Raw genomic sequence first — 7644 nt, 5'->3', positions numbered from 1 at the left:
AAAAAAAAAAAAAAGCAAGACAGAGTTGGAAACACTCATGATGTGAGCTGCCTGAGAAGGGGACTGTTGGCTATGACAGGAGCTGACAGTGGCTGACAGCCAGCAGGAAAACCGGGACGTCAACAGCTTGAGTTTGGAAGACACACCTCCAGCCCCAGAAAAGCAACGCAGCCCCCTGAGACCCTGAGAAGAGTCCCTGAGATTTGGAGTCCATGTATGTTGTTTCAAGTTGCTCCGTTTGTAATAACTTGTTACACAGCAGCATCTAGCTAATACAGGGCTAGTGACTGTCCGCTGCCATTATTCCTGTTGCCATGAGTGTTCTTTTTCTCTTGTTGCCTGCTGGAGTGCAATGGCACCATCTTGGCTGTCTGCAACCTCCGTCCCTGGGTTCATGCGCATCTTCTGCCTCAGCCTCCTGAGTAGCTGGGACTACAGGCGTGCGCCACCACACCCAGCTAATTTTTGTATTTTTAGTAGAGATGGGGTTTCATCCTATTGGCCAGTCTGGTCTTGAATTCCTGACCTCGTGATCCACCCACTTCAGCCTCCCAAAGTGTTGGGATTTCAGGCGTGAGCCACCACACCAGGACTTGAGTGTTATTTTTCAGACTTGGCTTTCTCTGCCTAGGAAGAAACTGCTTGAGATTCCCTGTGATGGTTAATACTGAGTGTCAACTTGATTGGATTGAAGGATACAAAGTATCGATCCTGGGTGTGTCTGGGAGGGTGTTGCCGAAGGAGATTAACATTTGAGTCCGTGGGTGGGAAAGGGAGACCCACCCTTCATCTGGGTGGGCACCATCTAATCAGCTGCCAGTGCGGCTACAACATAGGCACACAGAAAAATGCGAAAAGCAAGACTGGCCAGGCACGGTGGCTCATGCCTGTAATCTCAGCACTTTGGGAGGCCAAAGTGAGTGGATCACGAGGTCAGGAGTTCTAGGGCAGCCTGACCAACATGGTGAAACCCCGTCTCTACTAAAAATACAAAAATAAGGGCCAGGCGTGGTGGCTCACACCTGTAATCCAAGCACTTTGGAGGCCAAGGTGGGCGGATCACCTGAGGTCAGGAGTTCAAGACCAGCCTGACCAACGTGGTGAAACCCTGTCTTTAAAAAAAAAAAAAAATTAAAAAAAATACAAAAATAATAACTAGGCATGGTGGCATGCACCTGTAGCCCCAGCTGGTTGGGAGCTGAGGCATGAGAATTGCCTGAACCCAGGAGGTGGAGGTTGCAGTGAGCGGAGATCCTGCGGCTGCACTCCAGCCTGTGTCTTTCCCCCGTGCGGGGTGCTTCCTGCCTTCCAACACTGGACTCCAGGTTCTTCTGTTTTGGAACTCGGACTGGCTCTGCTTGCTCCTCAGCCTGCAGACGACCTATTGTAGGACCTTGCAATAGAGAGTTAGTTAATGCTTAATAAACGCTGCTTCTATATATATTCCATTAGTTCTTCCTTCTAGGGAACCCTGGCGAATACAGTCCCTTTCAAGTCTCTTTCTCTGTCTCTCTGTTTTTTTTTTTTTTTTTTTAATCAAGACAAGGTGTCACTCTTTATTTATTTATTTATTTTTTAAGGCGGGTTTCACCATGTTGGTCAGGCTGGTCTTGAACTCCCGACCTCAGGTGATCCACCTGCCTTGGCCTCCCAAAGTGTTTGGATTACAGGCATGAGCCACTACGCCCGGCTGACAAGGTCTCACTCTTGCCCGGGCTGAAGGGCAGTGCCACAATCATAGCTCACTACAGCCTCGACCTGCAGGGCTCAAGTCATCCTCCCACCTCAGCCTCCCCAGTAGGTAGGACTGCAGACATGTGTCATCACAGCTGGCTAATCTGTATACTTTTTGTAGAGAGCACTGTCACTGAACGTTGCCCACGATGGTCTGGAACTCCTGGGCTCAAGCAATCCTCCCACCTCAGCCTCCCAAAGTTCACTTTCATCTTCAGTCAAGGAGAAAGCCTCTCTTGGGTTGCTCTTGGGTCTTTAACTCCTCCTGTAATTGCTGATCTCTTTTTTGGAACCAAAAAAGAGAGTATCCAGTTCAAATCTAACAAGTGTGGTTTTCATTGCATGTATAATAAACCTTGTTTCCCTTTTAAGCCAGTGATGTAAATTTTCCTTTAAGAGAAATTAAGATTTTTTTTGTTTGTTGTGTTTTGAGACAGAATTTTACTCTTGTTGCCCAGGCTGGAGTGCAGTGGTGTGACTCGGCTTACTGCAACCTCCGCCTCCCAGGTTCAAGTGAGTCTCCTGTCTCAGCCTCCCGAGTAGCTGGGATTTCAGGTGCATACCACCACACCTGGATAATTTTTTTATTTTTAGTAGAGACGGGTTTCATCATATTGGCCAGGCTGGTCTTGAACTCCTGACCACCTCAGGTGACCCGCTTGCCTCAGCCTCCCAAAGTGCTGGGATTACAGGCGAGAGCTACTGTGCCTAGCCTTTTTTTTTTTTTTTTTGAGACAGCCTCATTCTGTCACCCAGGCTGGAGTACAGCAGCGGAATCATGGCTCACTGCAGCCTAGACCTCCCAGGCTTAAGTGATCCTCCCACCTCAGCCTCCCAAGTCACTGGGAATGTATGTATGTGCCACCACGCCTGGCTAATTTTTGTATTTTTGTAATTTTGTAGAGACAGGGTTTCTCTTTGTTGCCCAGGCTGAGCGGGAACTTCTGGGCTCAAGCCATTCTCCTGCCTTGGCTTCCCAAAGTACTGGGATTACAGGGGTGAGCCACCACGCCAGCCACCTGGCAAAATTAAGCATTTTAAAAAGAGCTGGCTGATATCAGGAAAAATATCAAATAGTACTGGTGCCCCTCATACCCATTAGGATGGCTCCCATTTAAAAAAAAAAAAAAAGCCTGCAATCCCAGCACTGTGGGAGGCAGGTGGATTGCCTGAAGCCAGGAGTTCGAGACCAGCCTGGCCAACATGGTGATACCCTGTCTCTACTGAAAATACAAAAATTGTCTGGGTGTGGTGGTATGCGCCTGTAGTCCTAGGTACTCAGGAGGCTGAGGTAGGAGAATCGCTTGAACCCAGGAGGCTGAGGTTGCAGTGAGCCGAGATTGCACCACTGCACTTGAGACTCTGTCTCCAAAACCAAACAGACCCAACAACAAAAAATAAATTAAAAAATAAAATTACACCCAGGCCCGATGGCTCAGGCCTGTAATCCCAGCACTTTGAGAGGCCGAGGCGGATGGATCACGAGGTGAAGAGATCAAGACCATTCTGGCCAACACAGAGAAACCCGTCTCTACTAAAAATACAAAAATTAGCTGGGTGTGGTGGCACACGCCTGTAATCCTAGCCACTCAGGAGGCTGAGGCAGGAGAATCACTTGAACCCGGGAGGTGGAGGTTGCAGTGAGCTGAGATTGCACCACTGCACTCCAGCCTGGTGACAGAGCGAGACTCCTTGTCAAAAAAAAAAAAAATTTTGCCATAGGGCTTAGCATTCCCACCCCTGGGTATGTTTCCAATAAAATGGAAAGCAGGGATGTGAAGAAATATTTGCACACCCTGTTCACAGCAGTGTGATTCACAATAACCCAAAAGGTGCAAACAAGCCAAAGGGTGCTGGACAGGAGAATTGATCAACACACTGTGGTCTGTCCACACAGTGGAATACTACTCAGCCCTGAAAAGGAAGAGAATCCGGACACAGGCTACAGTGTGGGAGCATCTTGAGGACCTCAGGCTCAGGGAGAAAAACCAGGCACAGAAGGACAAATCCTGTGTGACTCCACTCCTAGGAGGTCCCCGGAGTCGTCAGATTCACAGAGACAGAAAGTAGGTTGGGTCAGGTTGGGCTCGGTGGCTCACGCCTGTGATCCCAGCACTTTGGGAGGCCACGACAGGCGGTTCATCTGAGGTCAGGAGATCGAGACCATCCAGGCCAACGTGGTGAAACCCTGTCTCTACTAAAAACACAAACATTAGCCAGACATGGTGGTGCACGCCTGTAATCCCGGCTATTCGGGAGGCTGAGGCAGGAGAATCGCCTGAACCCAGGAGGTGGAGGTTGCAGTGAGCTGAGATTGAACCATTGCACTGCAGCCTTGGAGATAAGATCGAGACTGAGTCTCAAAAAAAAAGACCAGGCACAGTGGCTGTCATCCCAGCACTTTGGGAGGCTGAGGTGGGCAGATTGCTTGAGCTCAGGAGTTTGACACCAGCCTAGGCAACATAGCAAGACCTCACCTCTACACAAAATACAAGTATTAGCCGGCATTGTAGCACCAGGCTGTAGTCCCAGGTACTGGGGAGGTTGAGGTGGGAGGATCACTAGAGGTCACTTGAGCTCAGCCTTGGCTCACTTGAGCCTTGGGAAGCTGAGATTTCAGTGAGCCATGATTGCGCCCCTGCACTCCAGCCTGGGCGGGAAAGCAACACCTTGTCTCAAAATGATAAAATAAAATACAAAGTGGTTAAGTGTACTATTTTGGTATGTGTATTTTATCACTGTTTTAAAAGAAAAAAAAATAAACTAGGCTCAGTGGCTCACGCCTGTAATCCCAGCACTTTGGGAGGCTGAGGCAGGTGGATCACCCAAGGCCAGGAGTTCAAGACCAGCCTGGCCAACATGGTGAAACCCCGTCTCTACGAAAAATACAAAAATTAGCCGGGTGTGGTGATGCACGCCTGGTGTCCTAACTACTCGGGAGGCTGAAGCGGGAGAATCGCTTGAACCCAGGAGGTGGAGGTTGCAGTGAGCTGAGATCGCACCGCCGCACTCCAGCCTGAGCGACAGAGCGAGACTCTGTCTCATAAATAAATAAATAAATGAAGGAAAAAAAAAGTAACCCCCCCCAGGGCCCACAGCTCTGGTCAAATCCGTGAAGGTGGAAAGCATGAGCTGCTGCATTCTGGGAAGTTCCAGGTGCCTTGATTTGCCCGTCTGGGAAATGGGATGGCAGTTCCTGCTGTGTGTGTGTGGCAGATTCTGTGCCTGGTACGTGGGAAATGGACAGTCAGTGTCACCATGAGCTGGACGGGCCTGGGGGCCTGGGAGGGTGTCCACGTGCTGGCCGGCGTGGCAGAAACGCCTTGACGCCACGTGGCGTGGGTTTGAGACCAGGCAGCTGGGGAGCCCAGTTGGCTTTGAGAAGCTCTGAATTCCTTTGGGCACTGAAGAGAAAAGAATAAACTGTGTTGGCTTCGACGCCCGAATCCTCCATCTGACAGCCGTGACTGCTAAATCGGCTCTGCTTCCCTTCCTGTTTTCAAGTTTTAGACTTTCTTGATACCAAAGTGATTCACGGTCGTCGTGGGAAGACAAGAAAAATTCAAAAGAAGAAGAAAGAAAAATCAAAAGAGAAGGAAGAGAACAAAGGGCTTGCAGATCTTCCCCCACCCCCCCTTTTTTTTGAGACCGAGTCTTTCTCTGTCACCCAGGCTGGAGTACGGTGGCATAATCTTGGCTCACTGCAACTTCTGCCTCCCAGGTTCAAGCAATTCTCCTGCCTCAGCCTCCCAAGTAGGTGGGATTACAGGCGCCTGTCACCACGCCCAGCTAGTTTTTGTATTTTTAGTAGAGACGGGGTTTCACCGTGTTGTCCAGGCTGGTCTCGAACTCCTGACCTCAGGTGATCTGCCCTCCTTGGTGTCCCAGAGTGCTGGGATCACAGGTGTGAGCCACCGCACCCGGCTGAAGATCCCTTTTAACTACTGCCATTCATGTATTTGGTCACTACATGTTTGGTGAGCCCAGCCTGGTGTGCTGCCCCAGGGCTGGGCACATAAAGGCCGTGGGCTGGGAGGGAGCCTGCACTGGCCCCGGACCCGGTCATCCTCCCTGCAAAGCTGAGCCTACAGGCCAAGGAGGTCAGGGTGAACACAGCAGTGACGGGGGGACACTGGCAGCCGGAGGGGCCTTGGACTAGAAATCCAGGAGGACTTCCCGAAGGTGGTGATGCCTCAGTGGTGTCCTGGAAATGGAGCTGGGAGCGGAAAGAAAAACAGCTCAGGGGACATGTATGGTGACTCATGCCTGTAATCCCAGCACTTTGGGAGGCCAAAGCAGGGGGCTTACTTGAGTCCAGGAGTTTGAGGCCAGCCTGGACAACATAGTGAGACCCCATTTCTACAAAATACATCAAAATTAGCTGGGCATGGTGGTGGTGTGCACTTGTTGTCTCAGCGATTCCAGAGGCTGAGGTGGGAGGATCACTTGAGCCCAGGAGTTCCAGACCAGCCTGGGCAACATAGCAAGACCCCGTCTTTACACAAAATTAAAAATTAAGAGTTAGCTGGGTGTCCTGGCGCACAAGCCTGTAGTTGCAGCTAATCGGGAGGCTGAGGCAGGAGGATCACTTGAGCCCAGGAGGTGGAGGTTGCAGTGGGCCATGACTGTGCCTGTCTGGGTAACAGAGCAGGACTCTATCAAAAAGGGAGATGGAGGGAAGGGAGGGAGGGAGGAACAGTACAGGGTAAGGACAAAGGAGACGTGGCCAGCAGGAGGTCAGGGTGTCCTCGAGATGGACGAACGGGGAGGGATGGGATCTGGGGGAAGGGCATTCAAGGACAGTGCTGCTCAACTGGGTATGATTTGCCCCCTGAGGGACACTTGGCAATGCCTGGAGGCATTTCTGGTTGTCATAACTTGGGGGAGGGTGCTCCTGGCATGAAGTGGGTAGAGGCCGGGGATGCCACTCAGCACCCTGCAGTGCTCAAGACGGCCCCACCCCAGAGAAGGATCTGGCCCCAACGTCCGCTGTGCTCAGGCAGAGGAACCAGGCTCTGGCTCCAGCCATGCTCATGAGAAACACCGTGGAAGAGGTCAAGTCGGTGCAAAGGGCCTGGGGTAGGTTAATGAAGTCACTCAATTCCAGAGAGCCCAGCTCCTGGCTGGAGGTCCCCCAGCCCCCGAGACCCCTGCAGAGTCTTGCTTTGTCACCCAGGCTGGATGGAGTGCAGTGGCACGATCTCAGTTCACTGCAACCTCCGTCGCCTGGGTTCAAGCCATTCTCTGGCCCAGCCTCCTGAGTAGCTGGGATTACAGGTACCCGCCACCACGTCTGGCTAATTTTTCTATTTGTAGTAGAGGCGAGGTTTTCACCATGTTGGCCAGGCTGGTCTCAAACTCCCAACCTCAGGTGACCTGCCTGCCGCGGCCTCCCAAAGTGCTGGGATTACAGGCGTGAGCCACCGTGCCCGGCCACTCCCAGTAACAACATGGCGTGAGGGTCCTGCAATGACACCAGTGCCCACCAGACTTCATCCGCTAACAAGTCAGGGAGCCGGCCTGTGCTATCCAAATGTCCCCAGGCCCACAGCCTCCCCGCTCTCCATGCTGACCCACCCCCTCAGCCGAGCCAGGGGTGACATTCAGGAGGTAGAATGCTGGATTTGAGAGCCCAGAAGTCAGACCCGAATTCGACTGGGTTCTTGTTTCAGAAGGAAGAGGAGGAAGAGGCTGAAGAAAGTGCATCTTTGGCTCATAGGAGTTTGTGAGTTTTTCCTTTTTTTTTTCTTTTCTTTTTTGTGAGACGGAGTTTTGCTCTTGTTGCCCGGGCTGGAGTGCAGTGCTGCAATCTCAGCTCACTGAATCCTCCCACCTCAGCCTCCCGAGTAGCTGGGACCACAGGAGGACGCCATCACTACCGGCAAATTTTTGTGTCTTTTTTTTTTTTTT

The 7644-nt window shown here is 51.5% G+C and overlaps 1 long non-coding RNA gene across 1 annotated transcript in view; it reads right to left on the bottom strand.

Annotated features, from left to right (window-relative positions):
- Positions 1-1271: 1271 nt before the first annotated feature.
- Positions 1272-7644, bottom strand: part of LOC119468088 — a 14141-nt gene continuing 7768 nt past the window's right edge. Inside the window, exon 3 of the long non-coding RNA XR_005196708.1 lies at positions 1272-1381. This is a non-coding gene — a long non-coding RNA (uncharacterized LOC119468088). The remainder of the gene's footprint in view (positions 1382-7644) is intronic.

This window comes from Cebus imitator, unplaced genomic scaffold, assembly GCF_001604975.1.
Source record: "Cebus imitator isolate Cc_AM_T3 unplaced genomic scaffold, Cebus_imitator-1.0 Scaffold375, whole genome shotgun sequence".
Taxonomy (NCBI): Eukaryota; Metazoa; Chordata; class Mammalia; order Primates; family Cebidae; genus Cebus; species Cebus imitator.
This window is presented reverse-complemented; position numbering and strand designations above follow the sequence as displayed.